The 9,149-nt window shown below is 29.8% G+C and overlaps 1 long non-coding RNA gene across 1 annotated transcript; it reads right to left on the bottom strand.

The window, feature by feature from the left end:
• Positions 1-5,413: 5,413 nt before the first annotated feature.
• LOC111369438 lies at positions 5,414-6,517 on the bottom strand. Its single transcript, XR_002698130.1, has 2 exons — positions 6,284-6,517; positions 5,414-5,788 (listed from the first exon to the last, which is right to left on the bottom strand). It is a non-coding gene; the product is annotated as an uncharacterized LOC111369438 (long non-coding RNA).
• Between the last annotated feature and the right edge of the window lie 2,632 nt (positions 6,518-9,149).

Here is a 9,149-nt window from a genome sequence, read left to right on the forward strand (position 1 = left end):
TGAGGGAAATCGAACCTAGGAGCTTTTCTTAGAAATATCGAGAGATTGACTATTATGACACTTATTGAGTTCTGACATCAAATTTAACAAAATAATATATGTTAGATTTTAGCAGTTTTAATGCAATTGTAAAAATTCAAACAACATGCTCTTCCTTTGAATTATACAAAGCAACAATGTCATTTGGTGAGTACGATTTATTCTTATAATAGAATTATATATGTTCAACTTCAACAAAATAATTGTTTTATTTAAATTTTAAGCCTTATTTAATTTCCATTTATTTTAGAATACATTTTTCTTTCTCTTATTTTCGATCATACATTTAACATCCTGAATTCACCACTGGCAATAGTTACCTTATCGGAAACAACGTCACTAAATGTTTTTGAAATTTCACGCTTCATGATCAAAAGATTTATGTGGCTTGAACGATCAGATTTAAGAGTAGTTGGTTGTTCAATCTTTAACACAATGTCTAGATCCATGCCCTTAAAATTTGGTTTCTTTAAGAACAGAAATTGAATTAACGTCGACGGATATTGGAAAATAGATGAATTAGCTTAATAGAGAACTTAAACTTAAATAACATGTTCACATGAGAATTCGTATTGGACAATTAATAATTTCAAATAATGGTGAACCACATTATAAGAGACCGAACACAACATTAATATTTAGTCTTTGGATAGAAATATCAAATTGTAAATTGTAACCTCAATGTAATAATCAAATATTGTCAATAAACCATGTCAATCAATAAACATATTTTTGAATCGATTTATTGTTCACGTAAACCAAAACTTTATAGTTGTTTCATATTCATTACCATAGGTGTGTATGTAATTATGTCAAATATTTAACTTTCCTTGGGCCTGTGCGGATCTGTATGAATTACATACTCCCAACCATCTTAATATTCTATATAAAATAATTTAGACAAAAGAGATTACTTTGGTAATACGTTGTTTCAACTAATCTATTTTAAAAAATTAGTAATCCGAAATAAATTTAAGGGGGTGTTTGATAAGCATTTTTACGTAAAAATGCATTTTAGAATAGTCAATTGATGTGAAATGTATGGTTGAAAAATAAGGAATTTTTTTTTATTTACGTGTAATATTATTTTAATAAAAAATGTGTGGTTAAAAAGAAGAGAGAAAAAAATACATTTTAAAAAAAATGACTACTAAACGGGCTCTAAGTAAAGATTTTAAAATGATTGTCCTTTTTTATTTTCTTTTTCTTTTTCTTTTTGTTTTGTTTTAACAAAATAAATAAATAAAAATGGACAGAACTCCATTGCTAGAGCTGGGCACCGCCATGCTACTTGAATGGCCGTCGTCGGGCGCCGCATCCGTCGCAGTTGCCGTTATAAACCAGAATTTTTCCAAAATATCCCAAAAAAATTGAAATTTAGGGTTTTAAATTTACATCCCAAAATTTAGAAAACTAAATTAAATTTCAACCTTGAAGATATTCATTTAATCTCAATGGTTTAACATATTTTGGCTTTGATACCACTTATTGAATCTTTATGAAACTTAAACTCTATAAATTAACAAGATTTCCATTTCAGATCACCAAGACAATTAATTAATGTGGAACATACATTGATCCTTGACTTTATATCTTGAAGATCATTTTGCAATCTCCTCCAGATGGCTTCTTGCTCTCAGTCTTGATTGCCTTGTTCTTCAATTTAAGTGCTTCGATCCTTTTTCTTGATTCTTGATTGTAATTCTTTAATCTTGATTGTGGGTTTTGAATCTTCCTCTTCGATATGTTTTCTCTTGTATTCTTATGTTGATGAGATGACATAAAGAATGAGAATTATATATGAATTGGATACCATAATCCTATGTATAGTTTCCTATGCATTTTGTCCAGCATAAAATATAATTTTAAAAAAATCTAGCCTCCACACATATTTAGGCCTACATTTAATTTAGATGCCCAAAATTTCTTATTTGATCGGGTTTAACATTAAAATAGATTTTATACACAATTAATTACATATATAGACCCACATAACAAATTAATAATTTTTCAATGATAAAATCTCTCTCTTATCCCTAGCCCCATCAAAGAATTTGAATCGGAATGGGTCCATGGGAAACACAGTCAACACCCCAGATCATACTTTTTATTTTACGAGTGGGGATCATGCATTGCACAATTAACGTCATAATTTTAGAAGGAATTTTGTTAAAATGGCAAATTATTTTACAAAATCTAAATATTTAATTATATAGACTGATTCATGTACTTTTATATTATATTAGAACATCAAAACAAGATTTATGGTTTATATTTTTTGAACATTCAAATATGTTTTGAGTTCAATAAATTAGGCACAACATTGGGTTTTATGGTTTAAGTTTCGAAGCTTCCCTCTATAGACAACAGTGGGAGATTTCTCTCCACTCTAAAACAATGAAATCGCTGCGGAACTCATTTTGTCTATTCCACACATATTCATGGAATGAGTGATGATATTAATATTATTTTGATTTCAATTGAATTAAAAGGATCCCATTAATGCCATGAAAAACTCCATTCTAAAGTCTCCGTTTCATTTGAAAAGGAGAAACTTTTAGTTTATGAAAATGCTTAAATAATATAAAACAAATAGACCAAAGGGCATACAGGCATAGAGATAGACACTTGATATAATTAGTATGTGTGACGAAATTATATATTAATGTATAGTGAGGAACAAGAAAATGTATAAACGAACATATTCCTTCAAAAATTCAATAGTGCAAAACTGTATATAATTGATATTGCCAGAAATGGATGCAGATAACAAAAACACCTATTGGATCGAACATTTGTACCTAGAAATCAATAGTTTCTTAAATTAATTATAAAGGAGCTACACAATGATGACAAAGTTTTATTCAATTCAGGTTGGACATAATTCAAATTGTTTGAAGTCGTAATATGAAAAGAACACTTGCATTGTCATAGCATTGCAAACTGTTATAAAACTGAGGTTATTTAAAGTGTCAAAATTATATTGGAAGTTAATTTTGTCTCAAGGACAAATATCAGCAACACCTATGCTTACCATCAATTTAGCATAAAACCTTTAAAATTTCCATTCATCAGATTTAAAACATCAAAATGATAGTAATAAAATATGCCAAGGAAAAATAAAGTACAAAAAAAAAAAAAGAAAAAAAAAAGGCATAAACTTATGAGCTAAAAGTATCTTGAAAATTCATTCCGCCAAATCACCTAGTACCACCACCATTGACAGCGTGCTGCTTAAGTCCCCCCCTCTTCACCGTACCTATCATATATACTCTTCTTCTTACCATCCAATAAAACTTCATCTGCTATTAAAACCCAACAAATCAAAATTGTTTGCAATCATTTTACTCATCACAAATCCTAACTCAATATAAAAACAAAAGTAAGCCATATGCCCTATGTTCAAAAGCTAGCTATGATTATGCAACCATATCTACATCATATCCACAATCAATGCCGTTAAAAGGGAAAAAAAAATCTCCAAAGAACTCTAGCTGACTAAGTCAATTATTATTATTATTATTATTATTTTTTTTTTTTTTTAAAGGAAAGAAAGAAAGAGTCAACATGAGAATAATGAATTATATGAATGAAATATGCCGCATTACGTGTAATGGCCCTTTTATTTACTGTGATCTTATTCACATAATGTTAGAATTATGTTGGCTGATCAAATTAAGTGGAATGCATTCTCAAAGCATTCTGTGTTAAAATAATATACAAAAGACAGCCAAGAGTCGTAAAGATCAAATCATTGAGTAAAAAATACCAAAAAGAACCCAAGGTTTCTTATTGTATAATCTGCTTAAATTTTATCCTATAGAGAGATCAATTCTGAGACCATACAAATTTACCAGCATAAACTCCTCCAATTTTGCTAACTTCTATTCAAACTCCAATCCCACTTGCAAAATATCCTTCTATAACATATGCCAACTGTTTTTTACTTCAATGAAGCGATAAGTCATCAATATCACCAACTTTTCATTCATCTAATTATTACAAATTATCCTACTCAGGTAGCAATTCAAAAAAAACCTTACTACCATTAGCTAAATGAAGAATTAATAGCATAAGCAGCAGAACTGAATTATAATAGTAGATAGGATAAATAAACAACAAAGTAACATCTTACATTTCCTAAAGAGGTGTTGACATACACAAGAAAACAATAGCAAGTAATTTATAAAATGATGACAATAGGCAGAAATTAAGGGTAAGAAAGAAAGACTGAAAATCCAAAATCCAAAAAGTTAAAGTAAGATGTATATTTAAAACTCATCCCTCAACCCCAGAGCATAACAGTAAGCAACATTGAATATGAGTAGATAGAAATTAAGGAAAACAAAGAAAGACTGGAAATGCAAAACCTAAAAATGGAAAAGTAAAATGTATTTTAAAAACTCGTCCTCAACCCCAGAGCATAATAGTAAGCAACATTGATTATGGTGATACTATTAAACAAATCAATTGAACTTAAAGCACTGTGAGAGCTTACCAAGCAGGATACCATCTCATGAATTAAATTAATGTCATAAACAATATGATTAAGATTAGATCTAACCTTGCTTACCTGCATAATATTAGTAATAGTATCGATCAAAGAGAATACATTTGCTTTGATGCAAGTTGTGTAGTAATTGTTATTTTCATCCATTGAACTTCCACACTAAGAAACCCCAAAGTTCAGCAAACATATGAACACAGATGAGCATCATAGGTTTGTAACTCAATCTATGCTCACACGCAATTAAACGACAAAGAGAAAGTTAATGAATCTTTTGAATTGTCAAGACTTTTGATCTTCTTTCACTTCAGAGAAATCTGCCCAATATTTGAGAACTAATGAGATTGAATATTAAAATCATGTCATGCACAAAGCTTATAAAATGTTTTGAGGTTCAATTGATGTAGTGCAGCTAATGATATTTTCGACATTTACCTATTTTTCTTCTTTTTGTTTCTGTAGTGTTTTCTTTTAAATATTCTTTAGTTTTTTCCTTGTTGGTTCAGGTAAGAGGCATCAATGAAAACTCTAAAATGTTTCTCCCATTGTAGTCAATGCTCAAAGAATCTTAATGATATCTTCATATTATTAAATACGAATGTGATAGTTTTTTATTTCATCCAAGCGGAAGTTAACCATTGAAAACTCTAAGATGTTTCTCTTATTGTAGTCAATGCTCAAACAATCTCAACGACATCTTCATACTATTAAATTTGAATGTTATAGTTTTTATTTCATCCAAGCGGAAGTTAACCATTGAAAACTCCAAGATGTTTCTCTCATTGTAGTCAATGCTCAAAGAATCTTAATGATACATTCATATTATTAAATTTCATCAAAGCAGAAGTTAATCTTTGAATCTGAAGAAACCATAAATGTATGAACCATACGATTTAAAAAGCCATTGTAGCATGTGTAATTGCAAAAGTAAAATTATCATGACAAAAACAAGATATGTAATACATCATTTACAATAAGCATTGGTGCTTGCCTCGGCTCATCCACCATTCAATCCAAATCCAATCTCTTTGTCAAATGCCTATTGTTGACCGCAGGGAAAGTGAAATGAGCACATAATACATATGATTAAAATGAAAGGTGACTAAAATTATCAAAATTTATTTATAGTATTTTACTTATAGAAAAAGCGTCAGAAACATGCTCTAACTGCTACCAAACAGATGCAACAGAATTTTCCATATTGTGCTTAGTAACAAACATTACATCAGAAAATGACCAGCCCTGCGGAGTAAGCAACATATAAGTTATTTAAAAAAAAAATTACAGGAAAAAGATAAAGAAAAATAAATCAAAGACAGTGGATTAGTAAACCCCATTTCGACACAAAGTGAATTTGTAGAGAGAGAGTCAAAACTCAAGAATATTCAAAAGCAAAGAATCATGTATAGATATGTCGTATAATAACAACTATTAACAGCCACTGATGAATGTCAAATAGACAGCTTGAGATGCATAAACTAGTTCAATTATTTTGAGCTAAGAACTTCATATTAAGAAAGTTCCCATCAAATACAACTATTTAGAGGCATGTCTTAATGAAGACGGTAAAAGAGCTGAACTTTCATAAGCATGAAATCATGTGCGAAAGAACTGAATCCATGAAATTCACAAGTTAAAGTTTCATTTCAGAATAAAAAAATCTTGCAAATCTGAAACCATACAGTAAAATTGAACCACCATACCTTCAATTCATGGCAGAAATCTATATTTACTTACCACAGAACCTTGTTTCACAAATTCTTTGGATTGATCTATGAAAACTTCAAACCTTTGCAAAAATAATAAGAAAATAAAAAATAGAGGATTAGAACTTTTAGGATGGTCAGCACCAAAAAGTGGAGAAATTACACAACATAGAGACAAAATCATGGTTATAAGGAATAGAAAAGAGAAGAAGAAATGAGATGAAAGAAGGAACTCAAGGAAGAACCCTGCTTTCAGCACCAAAAAGCAATAATGCCATGCTTGAGATAAAATAAAAAGGGATAAATTTAGCCATTTTCATTCTTTTCTCATTAAAATGAAAAATATGATCGTCATCTATCACATCAAATCACCATATTTGAATTTCTATCTCTTATATGAGGCCCATAACGAATATATTTTTTCATTCTTATTTTCACATAAATGAAAAACAAACGGGCCTTAGTATTAAAATATGACATTAGCAAGATGGTAGCATGACGCATATGAATAGTAACTAACTTTCACTACTATATAAAAAGGGGAATGTTTCACTACTATAGAAAGAACGGTAGATTTTTTCATTTCAGAACAAATTTTTTTGTTCATCTCTAGAGCAAAAATGACGTCGTCTACGGCCAAAAAAAAAAAAAGGTGCAGGCTACAGTGATGCACCAACTTGTCCTCAATTTAGATGAATCTTTCTTTTTTCTTCTCCATTTTCAGACGCTACTGTCTGTTCTCTCCATTTTACCACACAAATTATTTATTGTATATTTTGTATGGATTGATTGAGATCTGGTTGTTCTGATTTTAGTTCTTATTCTTGTTTTTATTGAAATTTGTGGCCAACAACTCAATTTCATTTAACGGAGCTTGATTGATTTTTTCCTGCGTTTTGTGTGAATTGGTTTCATTTCGAATTTTTGTTGTTAATGTTTTTTTTTTTTTGGGTATGCAATGGATCCGTATCAAAATATTAAAAAAAATAAAATGAAATATACGCATATGGTGGTTTCTATATAAATGAATATAAAACATATGTTTTGGTGAAACAATGTATCTATTTCCATAATGTGTATGCAAATTTCTTATAAACATTATATTTCAATTAAGGAGTTCCAATAAAGGAATGGTGTTGTATTGTTTAATTTTAGATATTTGAGAATCATTGAAATGTGGATGGAATATGTTAGTAAATAAGAGAGAAAATAGAGTTGGGTGTAGAAATAGCAGAATAGGTTAACATTGGTTGGAAAAATGGATAATATGTTACCGAAAAAGTCTGATCTTACTCTTCCCAAAAACAAAAGTAAGGAGAAAAAAATTATTGAACTATCGACGCGAGTGACTATTTTATCTAACACGTTTCACACATTATTTGATTGCACTCAAAAGGTTACGATTGGAAATGTGGTTAATATATCTTTCATTTATTTACATTTCTGTTCATTTGAATGATTTATATAATCTCTGTATATATATAAAAAAATTGATCTATATTTTATATATTTATTTTAGGAATCACATCTATTAAAAAACCTAAGTTAATTAAATGAAATTAAATTGTTTTTTTGAGAGTCAATGAAGGAAAAAGAAAGAAAAAATATGAAATTTGCACCTCCGTAATTACGGAGGCATTTAGCTCGAAAGTGTTGAAATTCCGTAATTACGGAGGCTCAATGCTTGAGCCTCCGTTATTATATGAGCCTCCATAATGCCTCCATATAATGCCTCCAAATGCCTTTGTTATTATGGAGGCTCAAAAGCACGAGTCTCCATAATAACGGAGGTATTTGCTTGAGCCTCCATAATAACGGAGGTATTATGGAATCTTCATAAACTACTATATTAAAAGAGAGGATGAGGGTTTACTGTTCATTTGTGCACCCTCTGTTTCACACCTAAACTGGTTTGTCTACTGTTCACAAACTGGTTCTGTAAAAAGAGGATCAATTACACCTCGTTCCAATTGAATTCTAGCCTTTCTCCTCTGTCCGCCCTTCTCTCCAAAGCTCTGCCATCTTCACTCTCTCCCAAACAACTGAAACCACAACCCGATTCTTTCTTCCACAAAACTTATTTCACTTCCATTTATCCTACTGTCTCTTTCATCTGCAATTCTCCGCATCACATTCAAGATTAGATATTTCGCCAGTAATTTTGCTTTTCTATACTAAGCAATGAATATGTAACGATTATGTTTTGGTGGGGCATCAATTTTTATTTTGTTGACTTTGAAATAGAGCAAGTTTCTTTTGTTCCATTTCCCCCTTCTTTAAAGCAGTGGTTAGAAACTGTAATAGAACAAACTCAATATGCTTTTTTCCTAATTTCAACACTGGGCTTTCAGTGGATTGGGGATTTAATATTTTACTTGCAGGTAATGTAAAAAGTTTTTTTTTTTTTTTTTTTTTTGGAATAATCTTGTTCAATCTGAGAACTTGATTTCAGAAATGACAAAAATTACCAGTTGCAATTTCACATCGATAAACTGAAATGATTTATTGAATAATAAGCGTTTGGATTTTGTTATCTTTGTTATCTTGAATATGAATATGAACTCAAATTATAAAAGCACTATGACATGTATATGAAGTTTGTCAAATAAACTGTCCATCATTACGATTTTACCGTATTTACGCGATCTTCATTGTAATTACTTTTGATCATAGTTACTATTTTATAATCTCCACTACTCAATTCTTTTTTTTTTTTTTTTTGGGTATTGTGCAATTTTTTGATACTATATTTACTTTTAATTTGGAATGAATGTAGGAAAGGAAAACAATTTAATTCTTGTGGAGTTTTTAAATGATTAAATTTGAAGCATGCTATTTATTGTTTTCAATATTGCAGGATTAGCTGTTATCTTCTCTCTTGCTTTTTTATTGACTTT

This window comes from Olea europaea, chromosome 20, assembly GCF_002742605.1.
Source record: "Olea europaea var. sylvestris chromosome 20, O_europaea_v1, whole genome shotgun sequence".
NCBI classification, from domain to species: domain Eukaryota; kingdom Viridiplantae; phylum Streptophyta; class Magnoliopsida; order Lamiales; family Oleaceae; genus Olea; species Olea europaea.